Consider the following 26,505-nt stretch of genomic DNA (forward strand, 5'->3'; position numbering starts at 1 on the left):
AACCAGGTGTTTGGAAAAAGGTTGGGAAAGGATTTGCTTAAGTGGGAAATTGGATTAGTAACATTTGGCATGGGATATTGTCTAAAATAATACAGGGGATATTGATTGTTATAGATTGCTTATTTGGATCATGGGTGGCATGTAAAATTAGTAAAAGAATAAAATTGAAGATGGCGAAAAATAATAGGAGGTGGGAAGAAAAACAAAGGGAAACATTATTCTGGGCAAGATCAAAGGGGAAACCAAGAAGGGAAGAGATTGATATGAGGGAATTTTAGTATGTAAAATTAGTAGGGAAGATTTGTGTGATGACAAGAGTCATCAGAGGAGGGATTGCTGGAGTGTGTCTTTTAAAATTAATATTAACACGAAAAGCTTACAATATATTGTGTAATGAAGCTGCATAAAAAATGTGTTAACGTAGAAATAATGCACACGTTTGAAATGTGCCCACGGGGAGTGGCTACCAATGTATACGAAGACTAATGAAAGTTATTAATGCTGAATTAATTATGTACTAATGTTTTTAATTTGTATTAACATATCAAAATTGGAGTTATGTATTAGGAGTTTGTTCATTAAGCAGTAGGCCTTAGTTTAGCGAAGGTCTGTGCCTAGCTGCCTAGTCTCATATTGAACTGTCTTTTTCTAACGTGCAATGTGCTATTTTCCTGAAGGACATGAAACTGTACTTTCCCAGAAGCTAGAGATGTGTGTAGCTGTAGTAAATTCTTTCTCATGGGACCCTACTTGCTCAAGGAGACATTCTTGCTGAATGCAACAGGGTAATTTGTAACAGGTGCAAGGCTGCCTGGAGTAGGAGAAAACAATGGAACAACTGACTGTAGCGTAAAATGTAACTTTTCTTACCTGACATTCCAACCGATGAAAACGTCAATAACATGGGCCAATCAACGACATGAGAACTGTGGTTTGTGTAAAACTCTGGTGAAGATTATTGGACAGAGATGGCGATGCACCAATGATTATCCATTGAGGAATTAGGAGTAAATTAGACAGTTTTGATTTAACCACATGACCCGAGGAGAAATCAGGCATTTATTGGACATTCCACTCCAAGTCATTCTTTGCCATTGTACTGAGCCATTTAGGCCATTTCGTTTGAGACTTTGCCGTTTGTTCGCCCTGTTACTCTAAACCACCCTTTACTTATTCCTTACCTGATACTTACTTCTCCTCTATATGAGGGAAGTTCTTGTTCCTTAGCTATGCCATACTGATACTTTGCCCTGTCCTTTCTTTGCTGATGATGCAAACGACTGATGTCCCGAGAACGAAGACTGACGCTGTTTGCTGATCCGTTGGATGGGTAACTATCTTATGAAAATTGTAATTGTCTCTTTGCCTTTTCTTTCTAGGTACCAACTGCTGTTTGATAGAGGCCATAGTTAGATGTTTTCCAAATTTGTGTTTGCTAAATAGTTTTGCATGAAGCCCAACATGCTGATGCTAATACGAGGTTATTTAAGGTGTTCACTAAAATCTGACGCAAATAGACAAATGACTGAGTTCTTGCTTTGTTGAACCATACACTACTGAGACTATGCTAAGTTGCTTCTTAATAATTATGTGTTAATACTGTGTGAATATTCTCTATGCATTGATTAATTGCGTTTCTAATTGCAAATCTGAAGAGTTACTAATGAGATGAATTGCTGATGAGATTAACAGAAATGACTTTAGATTGTAACCAGTAGGGAAATAAATATCCTAACACTTAACTAAATTGGTGTGGTTATTCATGACTGAAAGATCATGGTGTGTTCACTTTATTGACTCTCATTAAAGGTTATTGATTAGCATGCTGATTAGTTATTGCGATTGTTGTTGAGATATTGATCTATTGATTTGCGATGCTAAAAGACATCTCGTACTGGGAAGTCCCCGAACCTGGTCTAAAAGGTTCATCGACCTAGGCGTGTCTCCTTGTAAGTTTACTTATCAAGGCTCTGACGCGCCTTCACTAATAAAAAGTAATCTGATCGCTTGCTGCGGAGTCATCGTCAACAAAAACTACCAAAATATTACTTCAATGTATTGTAATTACGACTGCCTCAGTTTTATGCATTACGTGAGTAGTCGGACAGCAATTTATTTAGCGCAAAAATATTTCTTGTTGATGCACGTACGTTTTTAAACTGAAGTGTCATAGCTGTAGCGGCAATACTCCCAGTTTAGGTGGTTTTATAAACTAAGTTTTACTTTCTCCTACTTAAAACTTTTTGCAGAACAATGCACATTAAATGGGAAGGCAGTTTTCCTTAATTGTGTACTATTTGCTGCCTAATGTTGACATGTAAGTACACCACCAATAACTGACACCTAGAGACTCGAAAGCGCCATACCAGTACAATATTTGAATGATATTGCACTTTAAATCCACGTACAACTGAATTAAAGCAATCTTAGCTCATTTGAGGGTAGAGTGATAGTACATCACATATGGATAGAACACGTTTGGAAAGTGTAATTTTCATGATTACATTACATTTAACATATAAATTCAAGCTGAAGTAGGGATGGACAACAAGGTCGTATAGAGCATCGCTGAAGACAACAAGTTACCATAACAATCTGTAAATATGTGCTCTTTATTATGTTTAGACAACTATCACCTAATAGAACACATTTTGGCTACCATATTTTGTACTCCTGAAACATGGTGTTTTGAAGACGAGGTGGCTGAGTGGTTAAGGCGATGGACTGCTAATCCTTTGTGCTCTGCACGCGTGGGCTCGAATCCCAGACTCGTTGGTTTATTGTTCCGTCTTTAGTTTTTAGTATGTGGTAGGGCTGGGTTAACCCTATTTTATGTGAAAGTTAAATGACATATCCCATGGTATTTTCGGCAGTACAACGGCTCAGTTTGGAAACACCGCTCAGTTGAGTACTGTGCTTAGGCATTACTGTAAACAGCGCCAGCTGGGTTCTGCTCATGAATCACAAAATCTTTCCTGAGGCGGAGGGTTGGTAAGTTGAGGGACATAGATAGTTTGATTCCTTATCCTTAAAGAAAGAGAAGCAGCGCGTGCGGGACGCCAATGTAAGGGTTGTCTTCCTACGGACTCTCAGGACTGGCGCTCCCTGACACCTCCCATGGCCCGGGGCCAATCCTGACCTACTGAATGTATCACGTGCCTGCTGCTGTTGGCGTTGACTTTCCTAGGATCACTTCACAGGCTATACACCCTTATTCTCCAACTCCCCTATACAACAGAACATCTCACTTCAGAAAGCTTACAGAAACAGGTTTGCACAGGGTAGTGTGGCCGAGCGGTCTAAGGCGATGGATTAAGGCTCCAGTCTCTTTGGAGGCGTGGGTTCGATTCCCACCGCTACCAGTGTTTTTCAACTCACAAACGAATTTTGTCTGCATCAGTGTCTCACTCTCTGCCTTCTGCACCTACGATCCACATAGCGAGAGGTGAGACTATGTAAAGTGGTGACGTATATATATAAGGGAAGCCAGACAGTGGGACCGAGCCTTCTTATTTTAAAAAACCACAACCTAAGGTGACAAGAATTGTATCGGTAAACAAACCAGCTGTCTTGAAGTCTAACTATAGAGGCGACGAGAGGGGTCACTGTGATGCTGAAAGTTCAGTGAGTGTAAACAGTAGAACGCTGTGTGATACGTTTCCTTGCAGTGATGACAGCTCGCGTTTCTAAAGCAGAGAGCAAACATACAATGGGGAAGAAGAATAAATAAGGAAAGACATATATTATATGCAGACAGTTATTATACTTTGCTTTTCACCTGTAAGTCGCTCAACTGTCGGTGAATGCTGCGTTACCCTGCATAGCCAGGTCACCACAGCGGGTGTCCACAGTGTTTGGCCAAGTTACTATAGTTGTGAGCTTGTACATGTGAGGTAGCGTGGCTGAGCAGGCTAAACTGGCTAGATTTAGGCTCCAGTCTCTCTGGAGCCGAGGGCTTGAATCCCAACACTATAAGTTTACTTGAACCAAATACTTTTGCAAAAAAGGTTCATGTAATAAATATTCATTAGGGTCGTGGTTGTGAGTATGACACTAATGGATAAAAGTGGGACTAACAATGCTACAATTCCTGAGACTACCACTGCACTAACAGCCTGGGAGAGGTATGAGCTGGATACAAGATACTTGCATGAGGGAACTAACTCGAAAGGGGAACTATCCACTGATGTTTTCTATCGCTTGCTGAGTGAGTATGTTGACACAATGGATGCAAAAGATTGTTTTGTGTGTACACAGATTCCTGTTTCGGTACAAGAGGGGGTTACCTATCATAGACTGTCATTAACATATGGGATACGTTGTAGTCTGTTACTAACAAGATTCTATAACCAGGAAGAGATTCAATATTTTTACTCAAATCATGATCTTGTGTTTTCTAATGTGCCTATCATAGAGGATGTGAGTGGGTTAGCTAAGTACTATAGCATAAAGTTAGTTAAAGGATTCTTTCAGGCGACATTAACAATTAGTACATCTTATGCACACCACAATAATTTGACATGTTTGCTTACACCTGTAGAGAAAAGCTTTTTAGATCACACGGAAGAGAGAAGAAGGGCATTGAAGGGTAAACTAGAGAAAGGATTACAGCAACGGGCCTTTGCTAGTAGTGACGGTTATAGTGCAATTAGAGAACAAGGGAAGTTAGCTTTAGACGCACTACATGTAGGAAAGCTTTGCATATCCAAGACCAAATCATACTATGACAATGTGTTTGTGGGAATGAGTGAATGTAAGCGTGTGTTTTTGTTTCAGAGTAAATGGACGTTCATGTTAAATGGACAGGATCCACCAATCCCCGGGATTTATTATATATGTGGACTTAATGCTTATTACCGTCTTCCAAAGGGATAGTATGGGACATGTTATTTGGGGATAGTTTTCCCAAAGATATATCAACTTCACGATTTGAAAAGGTTACCAAAATTGTCTGAATTACATCGTACTAGACATAAGAAAGAGACTGCTGCTGGTGTAGTAGGAGACATATTTGGGACGATAATTTCTTCAGTGGGAGTTATTATGAACTCCATAAAGATTCAAAAGTTGTCTACTATTGAGGATAACATGCTGACAAACTTTTCAGGGGCTATACTCCTGATGGATACTGAACTTGCTGCGGAGGGGGCTAATACTCTTCAAAACAGGCTTGCTTTAGACATTCTTTTAGTGAAAAATGGCAGAGTTTGTAGATTGCTCAATGGGTGTAATTGTTGCGCTTACATACCAGATAATAGTAATGAGATTAGAAGTATGCGTACTAACTTGACTAGGGATAGTACGGACTTGAAGGATTTGAAAGAACCAGGTGTGTGGAAAAAGGTTGGGAAAGGATTTGCTTAAGTGGGAAATTGGATTAGTAACATTTGGCATGGGATATTGTCTAAAATAATACAGGGGATATTGATTGTTATAGATTGCTTATTTGGATCATGGGTGGCATGTAAAATTAGTAAAAGAATAAAATTGAAGATGGCGAAAAATAATAGGAGGAGGGAAGAAAAACAAAGGGAAAAATTATTCAGGGCAAGATCAAAGGGGAAACCAAGAAGGGAAGAGATTGATATGAGGGAATTTTAGTATGTAAAATTAGTAGGGAAGATTTGTGTGATGACAAGAGTCATCAGAGGAGGGATTGCTGGAGTGTGTCTTTTAAAATTAATATTAACACGAAAAGCTTACAATATATTGTGTAATGAAGCTGCATAAAAAATGTGTTAACATAGAAATAATGCACACGTTTGAAATGTGCCCACGGGGAGTAGCTACCAATGTATACGAAGACTAATGAAAGTTATTAATGCTGAATTAATTATGTACTAATGTTTTTAATTTGTATTAACATATCAAAATTGGAGTTATGTATTAGGAGTTTGTTCATTAAGCAGTAGGCCTTAGTTTAGCGAAGGTCTGTGCCTAGCTGCCTGGTCTCATATTGAACTGTCTTTTTCTAACGTGCAATGTGCTATTTTCCTGAAGGACATGAAACTGTACTTTCCCAGAAGCTAGAGATGTGTGTAGCTGTAGTAAATTCTTTCTCATGGGACCCTACTTGCTCAAGGAGACATTCTTGCTGAATGCAACAGGGTAATTTGTAACAGGTGCAAGGCTGCCTGGAGTAGGAGAAAACAATGGAACTACTGACTGTAGCGTAAAATATAACTTTTCTTACCTGACATTCCAACCGATGAAAACGTCAATAACATGGGCCAATCAACGACATGAGAACTGTGGTTTGTGTAAAACTCTGGTGAAGATTATTGGACAGAGATGGCGATGCACCAATGATTATCCATTGAGGAATTAGGAGTAAATTAGACAGCTTTGATTTAACCACATGACCCGAGGAGAAATCAGGCATTTATTGGACATTCCACTCCAAGCCATTCTTTGCCATTCTACTGAGCCATTTAGGCCATTTAATTTGAGACTTTGCCGTTTGTTTGCCCTGTTACTCTAAACCACCCTTTACTTATTCCTTACCTGATACTTACTTCTCCTCTATATGAGGGAAGTTCTTGTTCCTTAGCTATGCCATACTGATACTTTGCCCTGTCCTTTCTTTGCTTATGATGCAAACGACTGATGTCCCGAGGACGAAGGCTGACGCTGTTTGCTGATCCGTTGGATGGGTAACTATCTGATGAAAATTGTAATTGTCTGTTTGCCTTTTCTTTCTAGGTACCAACTGCTCTTTGATAGAGGCCATAGTTAGATGTTTTCCAAATTTGTGTTTGCTAAATTGTTTTGCATGAAGCCCAACATGCTGATGCTAATACGAGGTTATTTAAGGTGTTCACTAAAATCTGACGCAAATAGACAAATGACTGAGTTCTTGCTTTGTTGAACCATGCACTACTGAGACTTTGCTAAGTTGCTTCTTAATAATTATGTGTTAATACTGAGTGAATATTCTCTATGCATTGATTAATTGCGTTTCTAATTGCAAATCTGAAGAGTTACTAATGAGATGAATTGCTGATGAGATTAACAGAAATGACTTTAGATTGTAACCAGTAGGGAAATAAATATCCTAACACTTAACTAAATTGGTGTGGTTATTCATGACTGAGAGAACATGGTGTGTTCACTTTATTGACTCTCATTAAAGGTTATTGATTAGCATGCTGATTAGTTATTGCGATTGTTGTTGAGATATTGATCTATTGATTTGTGATGCCAAAAGACATCTCGTACTGGGAAGTTCCCGAACCTGGTCTAAAAGGTTCATCGACCTAGGCGTGTCTCCTTGTAAGTTTACTTATCAAGGCTCTGACGCGCCTTCACTAATAAAAAGTAATCTGATCGCTTGCTGCGGAGTCATCGTCAACAAAAACTACCAAAATATTACTTCAATGTATTGTAATTACGACTGCCTCAGTTTTATGCATTACGTGAGTAGTCGGACAGCAATTTATTTAGCGCAAAAATATTTCTTGTTGATGCACGTACGTTTTTAAACTGAAGTGTCATAGCTGTAGCAGCAATACTCCCAGTTTAGGTGGTTTTGTAAACTAAGTTTTACTTTCTCCTACTTAAAACTTTTTGCAAAACAATGCACATTAAATGGGAAGGCAGTTGTTGGAAAATGGGTTATTGGTAAGGGCAGGTAGGTACCTACACCTAGCAACAAGCCACTAACCTCCAATTAGGTACAGTTAGGTCTCAGTAAATTAATCCCGGCTCAACCCTTGGTAGCTTGGCAACGAGCGTCAAGGCTTAACTTAGGAGACAGTGTGTAAAGCATTCAAATATCACAAAACAGTAATTAAATAAAACACAGGAAACAGTTTAAAAATCCAAAACCAATTTATAAAAATAGTTTATATTTTTATCTTTAAAATGACACAAAAACTAATAAAATTGGTTCAGGGGAACCGGAGATATGAATTTTTAAAGTATTATTATTTTTCTAGCGCTTAGAAACAAAAAGCGCCAATCGGGTCATCTGGTTGCACCAGGACCGGGGCAAAGTCAAAGTTTCAGGCCGACCGCGATGGAGCCCTGCTCGGCTACAAGTCGCGGGAGGCCTCGGTTAAAAAGTTACCTTCTGACTTAGTCTCTTTTTTTGAAGTTTTTCTTCACCGGGACGAACCTGCCAGTTGAATCCGACCTCCTGGAGCCCTTGTCCGGATACGCGAAGTCGGTTTCCTCGGTGGTGATTTTTACCTTCGGACTTAGTCGTTTTTTCGAGATGAAAATCCTTCGACCGGGGTAAACCTGGATCTTGATCCGACGTCCGTGGAGCCCTTCTCGGATACGATGGCTGGGAGGTCCCGGTCAACTTTTTACCTTCGGACGTAGTCTTTTTTTCGGATGTTTTTCTTTACCGGGACGAACCACGAAGTCAGGCCGGGTCGCGGTTGAGGCAAGCCGGCTAGAATTTCCGCGTCGGGTCGGTCACTTTATGGAGCTTTTTTTCAAAATTTCTCAAATCTTTTCCAAACTTCTGGGGCTTCTCCCAGATGTTCTTTTAAGGTTCTTTTGGGGTCCACAGCTCACCCCAAGGGTCCAGAAGTTCTGTGATGGTCCTTGGGGGGTGCGGACTTCAACTCCCAGAATGCACCTGGCGCAAACTCCTTTCTGGCGACTGGGCAGTGGTCAACTGGTCTCTTTTTTCAGGAGTTGGTGCAGGGGACTCTGGTTTAGCAATTTTTCACCTGTAGCAAACAGGGAGTCCCTCCTTGAACCAGTTGAAGCCAGGCAAAGTCCTTCTTGTGGTGAAGCCCAAGTTTGCAGCTGGTGCAGTCCTTCTGAGTGCAGGGTCCAGGTGCAGGCCAGGGGTCCAGCAGGGCAGTCCTTCTTCTCCTTAAGTTCTTTCTTCTTGAAATTTGGTGGGGATCTCAGGTGTGGGTGCAGGTCTGCCACTTTTATCCTTGCTCCTGGGTGAAAAGCAGGGGGGTCCTGGTTCTCCAATCAGGGACAGGGTCGTCCCCCTGTGATGACCACTTCCTGGGAAGTGTGGCAAAATCCATCCCAGAAGGCAACAGTCTCTAAAAATCCAAAATGGATGAATCTGATTTTTGGAGGTTAGATCTGGCTGAGCCCACCCACTGGTGTGGCTAAAAATCATAAACACACCCCTCTCCTGCCCTCTCCTAATCTAATCAAGGGGGCACCTAATTGTCTGGGGTTGCAGGATGTGGGGGTGTTGCTGGGTGCTCCAAATGTCCTTCTCTGCCTTTGAAGACCAGTTTGGCCGCCCTCCCCCTTCCTGCCTCACCATCTGCTGAGGGGAGATTCTCTCCCCCAAGCACATTCCTTTGTGTGAAGTCAGGCCACTTCACACCTCATCAAGGTAGCCTGGCAGAAGCTGCTGCAGGCTGGCCAATCAGAGCACAGCAGCAAAAACAATGCAGAGCTGAAATTGGCAACTTTTTAGGTAAAGTCTAAACTTTTTACCTGAACAAGTTATATTAAATCCAACAACTGGAAGTTGTGGGATGTATTACAACAATTAATTTGATACCAAATTCTTGGTATGTAACATTTAAGGAGACTTTAAAATTTAAAATAAAGTCTGCCCATTTTAGCCTATGAAGGCCATTTACTTCAATGAGGGAAAAACGAATTTGGCTGTTTTTACCTCACAAGGGCTTATAAATCTATTTTTATAAAGTCCCTGCTTATAGTTACATGGCACCCAGCCCTAGGGGCACATAGGGCACACCTTAGGGGTGACTTATATGTAAAAAGAAGGTAGTTTAAGACTTTGGAAGTACCTTTAATTCCAAAGTCGAATTTGCATATAACTTTAATTTAAAAGCAGCCAGCAAGGCAGGCTTGCTTTTAAAATGACACTGGGCACCTCAGCAGTGCACCTAGGTGTGCACCACCTATGCTGTGGTCCCTAAACCTACATGCCCTACCATATACTAGGGACTTATAGGTAGGTTAACTTAGCCAATTATAATTAGCCTAATTTGCATATCCATTTTACACAGAGCACTGGCCCTGGGACTGGTAAGCAGTACCCAGGGCACAGCCAAGAGTCAGTAACCACCAGTACCTATCCAAAAAGAGTGGGGGTGATCAGGCAAAAAAGGAGGACTTTCCTACACTGCCCCCCCCCAGATGAAAAGTCATGGGTACTAACCTACACCCTGGTAGTCCTCATCAGCTAAGTGGAAAAACCTGGAAAGGCCATCTGCATTGGCATGGGCAGTCCCAGGTCTGTGCTCCACTGTGAAGTCCATCCCCTGTAGGGAAATGGACCACCTTAACAGTTTTGGGTTTTCCCCCCTCATCTGCATCAACCATCTGAGAGGTCTGTGGTCAGTTTGTACACGGAAGTGAGTGCCAAACAAGTAAGGCCTCAACTTCTTCAGGGACCAGACCACAGCAAAGGCCTCCCTCTCAATGGCACTCCATTTTTTCTCTCTGGGGAGTAGTCGCCTGCTGATGAAGGCAACTGGGTGATCATGGCCCTCTTCATTAACTTGTGCTAACACTGCCCCAATCCCTTCCTCTGAAGCATCTGTTTGCACTATAAACTCCTTGCTATAGTCAGGGGCCAGTAACACTGGTGCTGAACACATAGCCTGTTTTAGAGTGTCAAAAGCTTTCTGACACTCTGGGGTCCAAATGACCTTTTTGGGCTGTTTCTTGGAGGTAAGCTCAGTCAGAGGGGCCACTATGGTCCCAAAATTCTGAACAAACCTCCTGTAGTACCCAGTCAGGCCAAGAAAGGCCCTGACCTGAGTCTGGGTTTTTGGAGCCTCCCAATCCAGGATAGTCTGGATCTTGGGCTGGAGAGGTTGTACATGGCCTCCACCAACAAGATGGCCCAGGTACACCACTGAACTCTGCCCTATCTGGCACTTGCTTGCCTTGATAGTCAGGCCTGCTTGAAGCAGGGCCTGAAGCACTTCCTTCAGGTGGACCAGGTGGTCCTTCCAGGTGGAACTAAATACAGCTATATCGTCCAGATAAGCTGCACTAAAAGATTCCAACCCAGATAGGACTCTATTCACCAACCGTTGGAAGGTGGCAGGAGCATTTTTCATGCCAAAGGGCATCACCTTGAACTGAAAGTGGCCCTCTGGTGTGGAAAATGCTGACCTCTCCTTAGCTCTTGGACTTAAGGCAATATGCCAATATCCTGAGGTCAGATCAAATGTGCTCAGGAATTTGGCAGCCCCCAACCTGTCAATGAGCTCATCAGCTCTAGGTATGGGGTGAGCATCAGTCCTAGTGACTGCGTTTAGACCTCTGTAGTCCACACAGAATCTCAATTCTTTCTTCCCACCTTGGGGATTAGCTTTGGGCACCAGTACCACTGGACTGGACCAAGGACTATCAGAGGGCTCAATTACCTTGAGGTCCAACATCTTAGCCACTTCAGCTTTGATGTTGGCCTTGACCTGGTCAGACTGCCTGTACAGCTTGTTCTTGACAGGCAAGCTGTCTCCAGTGTCAACATCATGGACACACCAATTGGTGAGTCCAGGGGTCAGGGAGAACAGACTAGCAAACTGTCCCAAAACTTGCTTACAGTCTTGTTGTTGCTGATCTGTCAATTTGGGAGAGAGTTCCACTCCCTCCACTGACCCATCTTTTGCTTTTGAGGACAGGAGGTCTGGCAGAGGTTCACCCTCCTCCTCCTTCCCTTCATCAGTGACCATCAGCATGGTCATGTCTGCCCTGTCCTGGTGGGGTTTCATCCTGTTTACATGCAGGATCCTGTGAGGATTCCTGGGGGTGCCAAGGTCCACCAAGTAGGTGACCTCACCTTTTTTCTCTAGAATTGGAAAGGGCCCAGTCCATTTTGCCTGTAGTGCCCTAGGAGCCATGGGCTCCAAAACCCACACCAGCTGTCCTGGGTGATACTCAGGCATGGTAGCCTTTTGATCATGCCAGAGCTTCATGAGCTCCTGACTGGCCTCCAGGTTTCTGTTTGCCTTCTTCATATACTCAGCCATGCGAGACCGCAGGCCTAGTACATAATCTAGCACATTCTCCTTGGATTCCTTGAGAGGCTTTTCCCAAGACTCTCTCACCAAGCACAATGGGCCTCTTACAGGGTGCCCAAACAGTAACTCAAAGGGGCTGAATCCAACCCCCTTCTGTGGCACCTCTCTGTGGGCAAACAGCAGGCATGGGAGGAGGACATCCCATCTCCTCCTGAGTTTGTCAGACGAACCCATGATCATGCCCTTCAGGGTCTTATTGAATCTTTCCACCAGACCATTGGTCTGTGGATGGTAGGGTGTGCTGAACTTATAAGTAACACCACACTCCTCCCACATGGCTTTCAGATAGGCTGACATAAAGTTTGTGCCCCTATCTGAGACTACCTCCTTTGGGAATCCCACTCTGGTGAACACACCAAGTAGGGCCCTAGCCACTGTGGGAGCAGTGACTTGTCGGAGGGGTATTGCCTCAGGGTACCTGGTGGCATGGTCCACTACCACCACAATGTACCTGTTACCTGAAGCAGTTGGTGGGTCTAGGGGACCAACAATGTCAATCCCCACCCTCTCAAAGGGAGTCCCAACCACTGGCAGTGGTATCAAGGGAGCCTTTGGCTTGCCCCCTGTCTTGCCACTGGCTTGACAGGTGACACAGGAGCTGCAAAACTCCCTGACTTTTTCTGACATTTGGGGCCAATAAACATGGTTGACCAGCCTGTTCCAGGTCTTGGTCTGTCCCAAATGACCAGCTAAGGGGATATCATGGCTTAAGGTAAGGAGGAATTCTCTATACTTTTGGGGGACCACTACTCTCCTAGTAGCCCCTTCTTTGAGGGCCCTTGCCTCAGTGTAGAGAACTCCATCCTCCCAGTAAACCTTGTGGGTACCACTGGTATCCCCTTGTTCTTGCCTGGCAGCAGTCTGCCTCAGGCCCTCAAGAGTGGGACACTCTCTTTGTCCCTGGCACAAATCTTCTCTGGTGGGCCCACCTGCCCCTTGCAGTTCTGCCAAGTCAGGCAGAGTTTGCAGGGAAAGTGTCCCTCCCTCAGAGTTCAGATCGTCCCCCTCAGGGTTGGATTCCTCCTGACCCTCTGTACTTGTTGGGGCTGGCAAGCCAGACCCAGTGCCCTTTCTCTTCTTCTTGGAGGCTTGGCCCATTGTTCCAGGGTCCAAGTGTCCAGCATTTCCCTGTTGTGCTGCCTGTGACCTGGTCACAGCACACACCCATTCAGGGAGGTCCAGCATCTGTGCATGGACCCTTCTCTCCACTTCTGACCACTCAGATGCTTCAAGATCATTTCCCAGCAGACACTCTACTGGGAGGGCAGGAGCTACAGCTACTTTTTTAGGGCCAGTCACACCTCCCCATTCCAGACTCACCATAGCCATGGGATGGAGTTTGGTTCTGCTATCTGCATATGTCACCTGGTGGAAGACACCAGGTAAGACCTGCTCTGGAGAAACCAGCTTCTCTGTGACCATTGTCACACTGGCTCCTGTATCTCTCAGAGCTTCCACTTCAGTCCCATTGACTTTAGGCCTCTGCCTATACCTCTCCATGATGGGAGGTAAGGTGGCCATAGTTGCAATGTCCACCCCACCCACGGATACTAAGGTGACCTCAGTGTACCCTGATTCCACCCCTGGGCCAACTTCCACCCCCAACCCTACACTAGCAATCCCCTGGGATTGCCCACCAGTGGGGGGCTTCTTGGAGCAGATAGCATCTCCTCTTTTATGTCCAGGCTGATGACAATCAAAACACTTGCCGGCCTTAGCAAGCTCCTGAAACCTTCCTGCTTTAGCAGGATCATAATTCTTTCCCTGATACCCTTTCCCTTTAAAAGTGAATTGGCTCGGGGCTACCCCTCCCTGAGAAGTTTTTGGGGACTCTTGTGAGGACTCTTTGGGTTTTTTGTCATCTTTCCCCTGGTTCTTCCCCTGAGAAGAACCATGTCCTCCCTTTTTCTGATCACCCCCTGGGGGTTTCTGGTTAACCCTAGTTCTTAACCAGTCATCTGCTGCCTCCCCCAGCTCTCTGGGGTTGGTCAACCTAGAGTCTACTAGATACTGGCGGAGCCTCTCTTGGACACAATTAGTTAGAAGGTGCTCCCTCATAATCAAATTGTACAGCCCCTCAAAGGTACTTACCCTGTTGCCCTGTATCCAGCCCTCCAGTGCCTTTACTGAGATGTCCACAAAGTCCACCCAGGACTGGGTGCTTGTCTTTTGGGTGTCCCTAAACTTAAGCCTATACTGCTCTGGGGTCAGACCAAACTTTTTAGTCAAGCAACCCTTCATACTGGGGTATGAGTCTGCATCTTCCCCACTCATGGTTAGGAGCCTATCCCTCCCAGAGTTGGGAACTAACTCCCAAAGAAGTGAACCCCAGTACTGAGGCTTGACTTTCCTCATCTGGAGGGCCCTCTCAAAGGCCCCCAGCCACTTGTCTATGTCATCCCCCTCTACATAGGCAGGAACCACCCCTTTGGGTAATCTGGGGGCAAAACCCCCACCCTGGGACACCTCAGCTTCTTTCTCGCTGCCACCATCTTTTCTTTCTTTGCTTGCCCACTTTTTCTTTTCTAGGGCAAGCTTATCTGCTTCCAAAGCTATGTAGGCTAGCTGGGCTTCCAGCTCTCTTTCTCTGATGGATGGGTTCTCTCCTCCTGAAAGGACCCCCTTCCTACCACTAGCTTTGGGTCTGCGCCTAGTGACTGTATCTAGTGAGGACCGTTCTTCCTCATCCTCACTTGGGGTCTGATGCCTTCCCTCCCCTGAAAGGTTAGAGCTAGCATCCTCCCCTTTTTCTTCCTCCTCTGGAGCTTCCTCTGTCTCTACCTCTTGGGCCTCAGCCCATGCTGTCAGGGATTTAATCAGGATTTGCTTCCTGAGATCAGTGGTTGCAGGCAACTCTCTCTCAATACACAACCCCCTAAGCTGGACTACTGTCAGTGTGGGTAGGCTATCCAGATCAAGCTCCATGGTTCCCTAGTTTTGTGTCACAAAAACTTTTTGCAAAAATTGGAAACAAGAATTTAGAAAAATTACAAAAATTCAATAATTGAAATTAATCCAAATTAAAAAAAAATGAAAAATTAAAAATTACATATTTTTTTTTTTTTTTAAATAATTTTTGCACTAAGACAATTTAAAGGATTTCTAATTTGTTTTACTTAAAACTGTAACGTGATACTGAACACAAGTACAGGATCCCACCGCTGCCACCAAAAATGTTGGAAAATGGGTTATTGGTAAGGGCAGGTAGGTACCTACACCTAGCAACAAGCCACTAACCTCCAATTAGGTACAGTTAGGTCTCAGTAAATTAATCCCAGCTCAACCCTTGGTAGCTTGGCAACGAGCGTCAAGGCTTAATTTAGGAGACAGTGTGTAAAGCATTCAAATATCACAAAACAGTAATTAAATAAAACACAGGAAACAGTTTAAAAATCCAAAACCAATTTATACAAATAGTTTATCTTTTTATCTTTAAAATGACACAAAAACGAATAAAATTGGTTCAGGGGAACCGGAGATATGAATTTTTAAAGTATTATTATTTTTCTAGCGCTTAGAAACAAAAAGCGCCAATCGGGTCATCTGGTTGCACCAGCACCGGGGCAAAGTCAAAGTTTCAGGCCGACCGCAATGGAGCCCTGCTCGGCTACAAGTCGCGGGAGGCCTCGGTTAAAAAGTTACCTCTGACTTAGTCTCTTTTTTTGAAGTTTTTCTTCACCGGGACGAACCTGCCAGTTGAATCCGACCTCCTGGAGCCCTTGTCCGGATACGCGAAGTCGGTTTCCTCGGTGGTGATTTTTACCTTCGGACTTAGTCGTTTTTTCAAGATGAAAATCCTTCGACCGGGGTAAACCTGGATCTTGATCCGACGTCCGTGGAGCCCTTCTCGGATACGATGGCTGGGAGGTCCCGGTCAACTTTTTACCTTCGGACTTAGTCTTTTTTTCGGATGTTTTTCTTTACCGGGACGAACCTCGAAGTCAGGCCGGGTCGCGGTTGAGGCAAGCCGGCTAGAATTTCTGCGTCGGGTCGGTCACTTTATGGAGCTTTTTTCAAAATTTCTCAAATCTTTTCCAAACTTCTGGGGCTTCTCCCAGATGTTCTTTTAAGGTTCTTTTGGGGTCCACAGCTCACCCCAAGGGTCCAGAAGTTCTGTGATGGTCCTTGCGGGGTGCGGACTTCAACTCCCAGAATGCACCTGGCGCAAACTCCTTTCTGGCCACTGGGCAGTGGTCAACTGGTCTCTTTTTTCAGGAGTTGGTGCAGGGGACTCTGGTTTAGCAATTTTTCACCTGTAGCAAACAGGGAGTCCCTCCTTGAACCAGTTGAAGCCAGGCAAAGTCCTTCTTGTGGTGAAGCCCAAGTGTGCAGCTGGTGCAGTCCTTCTGAGTGCAGGGTCCAGGTGCAGGCCAGGGGTCCAGCAGGGCAGTCCTTCTTCTCCTTAAGTTCTTTCTTCTTGAAATTTGGTGGGGATCTCAGGTGTGGGTGCAGGTCTGCCACTTTTATCCTTGCTCCTGGGTGAAAAGCAGGGGGTCCTGGTTCTCCAATCAGGGACAGGGTCGTCCCCCTGTGATGACCACTTCCTGGGAAGTGTGGCAAAAATCCATCCCAGAAGGCAACAGTCTCTAAAAATCCAAAATGGATGAATCTGATTTTTGGAGGATAGATCTGGCTGAGCCCACCCACTGGTGTGGCTAAAAATCATAAACACACCCCTCTCTTGCCCTCTCCTAATCTAATCAAGGGGGCACCTAATTGTCTGGGGTTGCAGGATGTGGGGGTGTTGCTGGGTGCTCCAAATGTCCTTCTCTGCCTTTGAAGACCAGTTTGGCCGCCCTCCCCCTTCCTGCCTCACCATCTGCTGAGGGGAGATTCTCTCCCCCAAGCACATTCCTTTGTGTGAAGTCAGGCCACTTCACACCTCATCAAGGTAGCCTGGCAGAAGCTGCTGCAGGCTGGCCAATCAGAGCACAGCAGCAAAAACAATGCAGAGCTGAAATTGGCAACTTTTTAGGCAAAGTCTAAACTTTTTACCTGAACAAGTTATATTAAATCCAACAACTGGAAGTTGTGGGATTTATTACAACAATTAATTTGATACCAAATTCTTGGTATGTAACATTTAAGGAGACTTTAAAATTTAAAATAAAGTCTGCCCATTTTAGCCTATGAAGGCCATTTACTTCAATGAGGGAAAAACGAATGTGGCTGTTTTTACCTCACCAGGGCTTATAAATCTATTTTTATAAAGTCCCTGCTTATAGTTACATGGCACCCAGCCCTAGGGGCACATAGGGCACACCTTAGGGGTGACTTATATGTAAAAAGAAGGTAGTTTAAGACTTTGGAAGTACCTTTAATTCCAAAGTCGAATTTGCATATAACTTTAATTTAAAAGCAGCCAGCAAGGCAGGCTTGCTTTTAAAATGACACTGGGCACCTCAGCAGTGCACCTAGGTGTGCACCACCTATGCTGTGGTCCCTAAACCTACATGCCCTACCATATACTAGGGACTTATAGGTAGGTTAACTTAGCCAATTATAATTAGCCTAATTTGCATATCCATTTTACACAGAGCACTGGCCCTGGGACTGGTAAGAAGTACCCAGGGCACAGCCAAGAGTCAGTAACCACCAGTACCTATCCAAAAAGAGTGGGGGTGATCAGGCAAAAAAGGAGGACTTTCCTACAGCAGTTTTCCTTAATTGTGTACTATTTGCTGCCTAATGTTGACATGTAAGCACACCACTAATAACTGACACCTAGAGACTCGAAAGCGCCATACCAGTACAATATTTGTATGATATTGCACTTTAAATCCACGTACAACTGAATTAAAGCAATCTTAGCTCATTTGAGGGTAGTGTGATAGTACATCACATATGGATAGAACACGTTTGGAAAGTGTAATTTTAATGATTACATTACATTTAACATATAAATTCAAGCTGAAGTAGGGATGGACAACAAGGTCGTATAGAGCAAAGCTGAAGAGAACAAGTTACCATAACAATCTGTAAATATATGCTCTTTATTATGTTTAGACAACTATCACCTAATAGAACGCATTTTGGCTACCATATTTTGTACTCCTGAAACATGGTGTTTTTGAAGACGAGGTGGCCGAGTGGTTAAGGCGATGGACTGCTAATCCATTGTGCTCTGCACGCGAGGGTTCGGATCCCATCCTCGTTGGTTTATTGTTCCGTCTTTAGTTTTTAGTATGTGGTAGGGCTGGGTTAACCCTATTTTATGTGAAAGTTAAATGACATATCCCATGGTATTTCCGGCAGTACAACGGCTCAGTTTGGAAACACCGCTCAGTTGAGTACTGTGCTTAGGCATTACTGTAAACAGCGCCAGCCGGGTTCTGCTCATGAATCACAAAATCTTTCCTGAGGCGGAGGGTTGGTAAGTTGAGGGACGTAGATAGTTTGATTCCTTATCCTTAAAGAAAGAGAAGCAGCGCGTATGGGACGCCAATGTAAGGGTTGTCTTCCTACGGACTCTCAGGACTGGCGCTCCCTGACACCTCCCATGGCCCGGGGCCAATCCTGACCTACTGAATGTATCACGTGCCTGCTGCTGTTGGCGTTGACTTTCCTAGGATCACTTCACAGGGTATACACCCTTATTCTCCAACTCCCCTATACAACAGAACATCTCACTTCAGAAAGCTTACAGAAACGGGTTCGCACAGTGTAGTGTGGCCGAGCGGTCTAAGGCGCTGGATTAAGGCTCCAGTCTCTTTGGAGGCGTGGGTTCGAATCCCACCGCTGCCAGTATTTTTCAACTCACAAACGTATTTTGTCTGCATCAGTGTCTCACTCTCTGCCTTCTGCACCTACGATCCACATAGCGAGAGGTGAGACTATGTAAAGTGGTGACGTATATATATAAGGGTAGCCAGACAGTGGGACGAGCCTTTTTATTTTAAAAAAGCACAACCTAAGGTGACAAGAATTGTATCGGTAAACAAACCAGCTGTCTTGAAGTCTAACTATAGAGGTGACGAGAGGGGTCACTGTGATGCTGAAAGTTCAGTGAGTGTAAACAGTAGAACGCTGTGTGATACGTCTCCTTGCAGTGATGACAGCTCGTGTTTCTAAAGCAGAGAGCAAACATACAATGGGGAAGAAGAATAAATAAGGAAAGACATATATTATATGCAGACAGTTATTATACTTTGCTTTTCACCTGTAACTCGCTCAACTGTTGGTGAATGCTGCGTTACCCTGCATAGCCATGTCACCACAGCGGGTGTCCACAGTGTTTGGCCAAGTTACTATAGTTGTGCGCTTGTAGATGTGAGGTAGCGTGGCTGAGCAGGCTAAACTGGCTATATTTAGGCTCCAGTCTCTCTGGAGCAGCGGGCTTGAATCCCAACACTTTAAGTTTACTTGAACCAAATACTTTTGCAAAAAAGGTTCATGTAATAAATATTCATTAGGGTCGTGGTTGTGAGTATGACACTAATGGATAAAAGTGGGACTAACAATGCTACAATTCCTGAGACTACCACTGCACTAACAGCCTGGGAGAGGTTTGAGCTGGATACAAGATACTTGCATGAGGGAACTAACTCGAAAGGGGAACTATCCACTGATGTTTTCTATCGCTTGCTGAGTGAGTATGTTGACACAATGGATGCAAAAGATTGTTTTGTGTGTACACAGATTCCTGTTTCGGTACAAGAGGGGGTTACCTATCATAGACTGTCATTAACATATGGGATACGTTGTAGTCTGTTACTAACAAGATTCTATAACCAGGAAGAGATTCAATATTTTTACTCAAATCATGATCTTGTGTTTTCTAATGTGCCTATCATAGAGGATGTGAGTGGGGTAGCTAAGTACTATAGCATAAAGTTAGTTAAAGGATTCTTTCAGGCGACATTAACAATTAGTACATCTTATGCACACCACAATAATTTGACATGTTTGCTTACACCTGTAGAGAAAAGCTTTTTAGATCACACGGAAGAGAGAAGAAGGGCATTGAAGGGTAAACTAGAGAAAGGATTACAGCAACGGGCCTTTGCTAGTAGTGACGGTTATAGTGCAATTAGAGAACAAGGGAAGTTAGCTTTAGACGCACTACATGTAGGAAAGCTTTGCATATCCAAGACCAAATCATACTATGACAATGTGTTTGTGGGAATGAGTGAATGTAAGCGTGTGTTTTTGTTTCAGAGTAAATGGACGTTCATGTTAAATGGACAGGATCCTGCAATCCCGGGATTTATTATATATGTGGACTTAATGCTTATTACCGTCTTCCAAAGGGATAGTATGGGACATGTTATTTGGGGATAGTTTTCCCAAAGATATATCAACTTGACGATTTGAAAAGGTTACCAAAATTGTCTGAATTACATCGTACTAGACATAAGAAAGAGACTGCTGCTGGTGTAGTAGGAGACATATTTGGGACGATAATTTCTTCAGTGGGAGTTATTATGAACTCCATAAAGATTCAAAAGTTGTCTACTATTGAGGATAACGTACTGACAAACTTTTCAGGGGCTATACTCCTGATGGGTACTGAACTTGCTGCGGAGGGGGCTATGACTCTTCAAAACAGGCTTGCTTTAGACATTCTTTTAGTGTAAAATTGCAGAGTTTGTAGATTGCTCAATGGGTGTAATTGTTGCGCTTACATACCAGATAATAGTAATGAGATTAGAAGTATGCTTACTAACTTGACTAGGGATAGTACGGACTTGAAGGATTTGAAAGAACCAGGTGTTTGGAAAAAGGTTGGGAAAGGATTTGCTTCAGTGGGAAATTGGATTAGTAACATTTGGCATGGGATATTGTCTAAAATAATACAGGGGATATTGAATGTTATAGATTGCTTATTTGGATCATGGGTGGCATGTAAAATTAGTAAAAGAATAAAATTGAAGATGGCGAAAAATAATAGGAGGAGGGAAGAAAAACAAAGGGAAAAATTATTCAGGGCAAGATCAAAGGGGAAACCAAGAAGGGAAGAGATTGATATGAGGGAATTTTAGTATGTAAAATTAGTAGGGAAGATTTGTGTGATGACAAGAGTCATCATAGGAGGGATTGCTGGAGTGAGTCTTTTAAAATTAATATTAACATGAAAAGCTTACAATATATTGTGTAATGAAGCTGCATAAAAAATGTGTTAAAGTAGAAATAATGCAAACGTTTGAAATGTGCCCACGGGGAGTGGCTACCAATGTATGCGAAGACTAATGAAAGTTATTAATGCTGAATTAATTATGTACTAATGTTTTTAATTTGTATTAACATATCAAAATTGGAGTTATGTATTAGGAGTTTGTTCATTAAGCAGTAGGCCTTAGTTTAGCGAAGGTCTGTGCCTAGCTGCCTGGTCTCATATTAAACTGTCTTTTTCTAACGTGCAATGTGCTATTTTCCTGAAGGACATGAAACTGTACTTTCCCAGAAGCTAGAGATGTGTGTAGCTGTAGTAAATTCTTTCTCATGGGACCCTACTTGCTCAAGGAGACATTCTTGCTGAATGCAACAGTGTAATTTGTAACAGGTGCAAGGCTGCCTGGAGTAGGAGAAAACAATGGAACTGCTGACTGTAGCGTAAAATGTAACTTTTCTTACCTGACATTCCAACCGATGAAAACGTCAATAACATGGGCCAATCAACGACATGAGAACTGTGGTTTGTGTAAAACTCTGGTGAAGATTATTGGACAGAGATGGCGATGTACCAATGATTATCCATTGAGGAATTAGGAGTAAATTAGGCAGTTTTGATTTATCCACATGACCCGAGGAGAAATCAGGCATTTATTGGACATTCCACTCCAAGCCATTCTTTGCCATTCTACTGAGCCATTTATGCCATTTCGTTTGAGACTTTGACGTTTGTTCGCCCTGTTACTCTAAACCACCCTTTACTTATTCCTTACCTGATACTTACTTCTCCTCTATATGAGGGAAGTTCTTGTTCCTTAGCTATGCCATACTGATACTTTGCCCTGTCCTTTCTTTGCTGATGATGCAAACGAATGATGTCCCGAGGACGAAGACTGACGCTGTTTGTTGATCCGTTGGATGGGTAACTATCTGATGAAAATTGTAATTGTCTGTTTGCCTTTTCTTTCTAGGTACCAACTGCTCTTTGATAGAGGCCATAGTTAGATGTTTTCCAAATTTGTGTTTGCTAAATTGTTTTGCATGAAGCCCAACATGCTGATGCTAATATGAGGTTATTTAAGGTGTTCACTAAAATCTGACGCAAATAGACAAATGACTGAGTTCTTGCTTTGTTGAACCATGCACTACTGAGACTTTGCTAAGTTGCTTCTTAATAATTATGTGTTAATACTGAGTGAATATTCTCTATGCATTGATTAATTGCGTTTCTAATTGCAAATCTGAAGAGTTACTAATGAGATGAATTGCTGATGAGATTAACAGAAATGACTTTAGATTGTAACCAGTAGGGAAATAAATATCCTAACACTTAACTAAATTGGTGTGGTTGTTCATGACTGAAAGATCATGGTGTGTTCACTTTATTGACTCTCATTAAAGGTTATTGATTAGCATGCTGATTAGTTATTGCGATTGTTGTTGAGATATTGATCTATTGATTTGTGATGCCAAAAGACATCTCGTACTGGGAAGTCCCCGAACCTGGTCTAAAAGGTTCATCGACCTAGGCGTGTCTCCTTGTAAGTTTACTTATCAAGGCTCTGACGCGCCTTCACTAATAAAAAGTAATCTGGTCGCTTGCTGCGGAGTCATCGTCAACAAAAACTATCAAAATATTACTTCAATGTATTGTAATTACGACTGCCTCAGTTTTATGCATTACGTGAGTAGTTGGACAGCAATTTATTTAGCGCAAAAATATTTCTTGTTGATGCACGTACGTTTTTAAACTGAAGTGTCATAGCTGTAGCGGCAATACTCCCAGTTTAGGTGGTTTTATAAACAAAGTTTTACTTTCTCCTACTTAAAACTTTTTGCAGAACAATGCACATTAAATGGGAAGGCAGTTTTCCTTAATTGTGTACTATTTGCTGCCTAATGTTGACATGTAAGCAAACCACCAATAACTGACACCTAGAGACTCGAAAGCGCCATACCAGTACAATATTTGTATGATATTGCACTTTAAATCCACGTACAACTGAATTAAAGCAATCTTAGCTCATTTGAGGGTAGGGTGATAGTACATCACATATGGATAGAACACGTTTGGAAAGTGTAATTTTCATGATTACATTACATTTAACATATAAATTCAAGCTGAAGTAGGGATGGACAACAAGGTCGTATAGAGCAAAGCTGAAGACAACAAGTTACCATAACAATCTGTAAATATATGCTCTTTATTATGTTTAGACAACTATCACCTAATAGAACACATTTTGGCTACCATATTTTGTACTCCTGAAACATGGTGTTTTGAAGACGAGGTGGCCGAGAGGTTAAGGTGATCGACTGCTAATCCATTGTATTCTGCACATGTGGGTTCGAATCCCATCCTCGTCGGTTTATTGTTCCGTCTTTAGTTTTTAGTATGTAGTAGGGCTGGGTTAACCCTATTTTATGTGAAAGTTAAATGACATATCCCATGGTATTTCCGGCAGTACAACGGCTCAGTTTGGAAACACCGCTCAGTTGAGTACTGTGCTTAGGCATTACTGTAAACAGCGCCAGCCGGGTTCTGCTCATGAATCACAAAATCTTTCCTGAGGCGGAGGGTTGGTAAGTTGAGGGACGTAGATAGTTTGATTCCTTATCCTTAAAGAAAGAGAAGCAGCGCGTGCGGGACGCCAATGTAAGGGTTGTCTTCCTACGGACTCTCAGGACTGGCGCTCCCTGACACCTCCCATGGCCCGGGGCCAATCCTGCCCTACTGAATGTATCACGTGCCTGCTGCTGTTGGCGTTGACTTTCCTAGGATCACTTCACAGGCTATACACCCTTATTCTCCAACTCCCCTATACAACAGAACATCTCACTTCAGAAAGCTTACAGAAACAGGTTTGCACAGGGTAGTGTGGCTGAGTGGTCTAAGGCTCTGGATTAAGGCTCCAGTCTCTTTGGAGGCATGGGTTTGAATCCCACCGCTGCCAGTATTTTTCAACTCACAAACGTATTTTGTCTGCATCAGTGTCTCACTCTCTGCCTTCTGCACCTACGATCCACATAGCGAGAGGTGAGACTATGTAAAGTGGTGACGTACATATATAAGGGTAGCCAGACAGTGGGACCGAGCCTTCTTATTTAAAAAAAACACAACCTAAGGTGACAAAAATTGTATCGGTAAACAAACCAGCTGTCTTGAAGTCTAACTATAGAGGCGACGAGAGGGGTCACTGTGATGCTGAAAGTTCAGTGAGTGTAAACAGTAGAACGCTGTGTGATACGTTTCCTTGCAGTGATGACAGCTCGCGTTTCTAAAGCAGAGAGCAAACATACAATGGGGAAGAAGAATAAATAAGGAAAGACATATATTATATGCAGACAGTTATTATACTTTGCTTTTTACCTGTAACTCGCTCAACTGTCAGTGAATGCTGCGTTACCCTGCATAGCCAGGTCACCACAGCAGGTGTCCACAGTGTTTGGCCAAGTTACTATAGTGGTGAGCTTGTAGATGTGAGGTAGCGTGGCTGAGCAGGCTAAACTGGCTAGATTTAGGCTCCAGTCTCTCTTGAGCCGTGGGCTTGAATCCCAACACTTTAAGTTTACTTGAACCAAATACTTTTGCAAAAAAGGTTCATGTAATAAATATTCATTAGGGTCGTGGTTGTGAGTATGACACTAATGGATAAAAGTGGGACTAACAATGCTACAATTCCTGAGACTACCACTGCACTAACAGCCTGGGAGAGGTTTGAGCTGGATACAAGATACTTGCATGAGGGAACTAACTCGAAAGGGGAACTATCCACTGATGTGTTCTATCGCTTGCTGAGTGAGTATGTTGACACAATGGATGCAAAAGATTGTTTTGTGTGTACACAGATTCCTGTTTCGGTACAAGAGGGGGTTACCTATCATAGACTGTCATTAACATATGGGATACGTTGTAGTCTGTTACTAACAAGATTCTATAACCAGGAAGAGATTCAATATTTTTACTCAAATCATGATCTTGTGTTTTCTAATGTGCCTATCATAGAGGATGTGAGTGGAGTAGCTAAGTACTATAGCATAAAGTTAGTTAAAGGATTCTTTCAGGCGACATTAACAATTAGTACATCTTATGCACACCACAATAATTTGACATGTTTGCTTACACCTGTAGAGAAAAGCTTTTTAGATCACAGGGAAGAGAGAAGAAGGGCATTGAAGGGTAAACTAGAGAAAGGATTACAGCAACGGGCCTTTGCTAGTAGTAACGGTTATAGTGCAATTAGAGAACAAGGGAAGTTAGCTTTAGACGCACTACATGTAGGAAAGCTTTGCATATCCAAGACCAAATCATACTATGACAATGTGTTTGTGGGAATGAGTGAATGTAAGCGTGTGTTTTTGTTTCAGAGTAAATGGACGTTCATGTTAAATGGACAGGATCCAGCAATCCCCGGGATTTATTATATATGTGGACTTAATGCTTATTACCGTCTTCCAAAGGGATAGTATGGGACATGTTATTTGGGGATAGTTTTCCCAAAGATATATCGACTTGACGATTTGAAAAGGTTACCAAAATTGTCTGAATTACATCGTACTAGACATAAGAAAGAGATTGCTGCTGGTGTAGAAGGAGACATATTTGGGACGATAATTTCTTCAGTGGGAGTTATTATGAACTCCATAAAGATTCAAAAGTTGTCTACTATTGAGGATAACATGCTGACAAACTTTTCAGGGGCTATACTCCTGATGGATACTGAACTTGCTGCGGAGGGGGCTACGACTCTTCAAAACAGGCTTGCTTTAGACATTCTTTTAGTGAAAAATGGCAGAGTTTGTAGATTGCTCAATGGGTGTAATTGTTGCGCTCACATACCAGATAATAGTAATGAGATTAGAAGTATGCTTACTAACTTGACTAGGGATAGTACGGACTTGAAGGATTTGAAAGAACCAGGTGTTTGGAAAAAGGTTGGGAAAGGATTTGCTTCAGTGGGAAATTGGATTAGTAACATTTGGCATGGGATATTGTCTAAAATAATACAGGGGATATTGATTGTTATAGATTGCTTATTTGGATCATGGGTGGCATGTAAAATTAGTAAAAGAATAAAATTGAAGATGGCGAAAAATAATAGGAGGAGGGAAGAAAAACAAAGGGAAAAATTATTCAGGGCAAGATCAAAGGGGAAACCAAGAAGGGAAGAGATTGATATGAGGGTATTTTAGTATGTAAAATTAGTAGGGAAGATTTGTGTGATGACAAGAGTCATCAGAGGAGGGATTGCTGGAGTGTGTCTTTTAAAATTAATATTAACATGAAAAGCTTACAATATATTGTGTAATGAAGCTGCATAAAAAATGTGTTAACGTAGAAATAATGCACACGTTTGAAATGTGCCCACGGGGAGTGGCTACCAATGTATACGAAGACTAA

At 42.8% G+C, this 26,505-nt stretch overlaps 4 non-coding genes across 4 annotated transcripts; all 4 read left to right on the forward strand.

Annotated features, from left to right (window-relative positions):
• Window positions 1-3,280: 3,280 nt before the first annotated feature.
• TRNAL-AAG (transfer RNA leucine (anticodon AAG)) lies at window positions 3,281-3,362 on the forward strand. The gene has a single exon. It is a non-coding gene; the product is annotated as a tRNA-Leu (tRNA).
• Window positions 3,363-18,068: 14,706 nt separating this feature from the next.
• On the forward strand, window positions 18,069-18,150 carry TRNAS-GCU (transfer RNA serine (anticodon GCU)). Its single transcript has one exon. It is a non-coding gene; the product is annotated as a tRNA-Ser (tRNA).
• Window positions 18,151-18,655: 505 nt separating this feature from the next.
• Window positions 18,656-18,737, forward strand: TRNAL-AAG (transfer RNA leucine (anticodon AAG)). The gene has a single exon. It is a non-coding gene; the product is annotated as a tRNA-Leu (tRNA).
• A 5,239-nt stretch (window positions 18,738-23,976) lies between these two features.
• On the forward strand, window positions 23,977-24,058 carry TRNAL-AAG (transfer RNA leucine (anticodon AAG)). Its single transcript has one exon. It is a non-coding gene; the product is annotated as a tRNA-Leu (tRNA).
• Window positions 24,059-26,505: the final 2,447 nt, after the last annotated feature.

The sequence above is a fragment of the Pleurodeles waltl genome, chromosome 12 (genome assembly GCF_031143425.1).
Source record: "Pleurodeles waltl isolate 20211129_DDA chromosome 12, aPleWal1.hap1.20221129, whole genome shotgun sequence".
Taxonomy (NCBI): Eukaryota; Metazoa; Chordata; class Amphibia; order Caudata; family Salamandridae; genus Pleurodeles; species Pleurodeles waltl.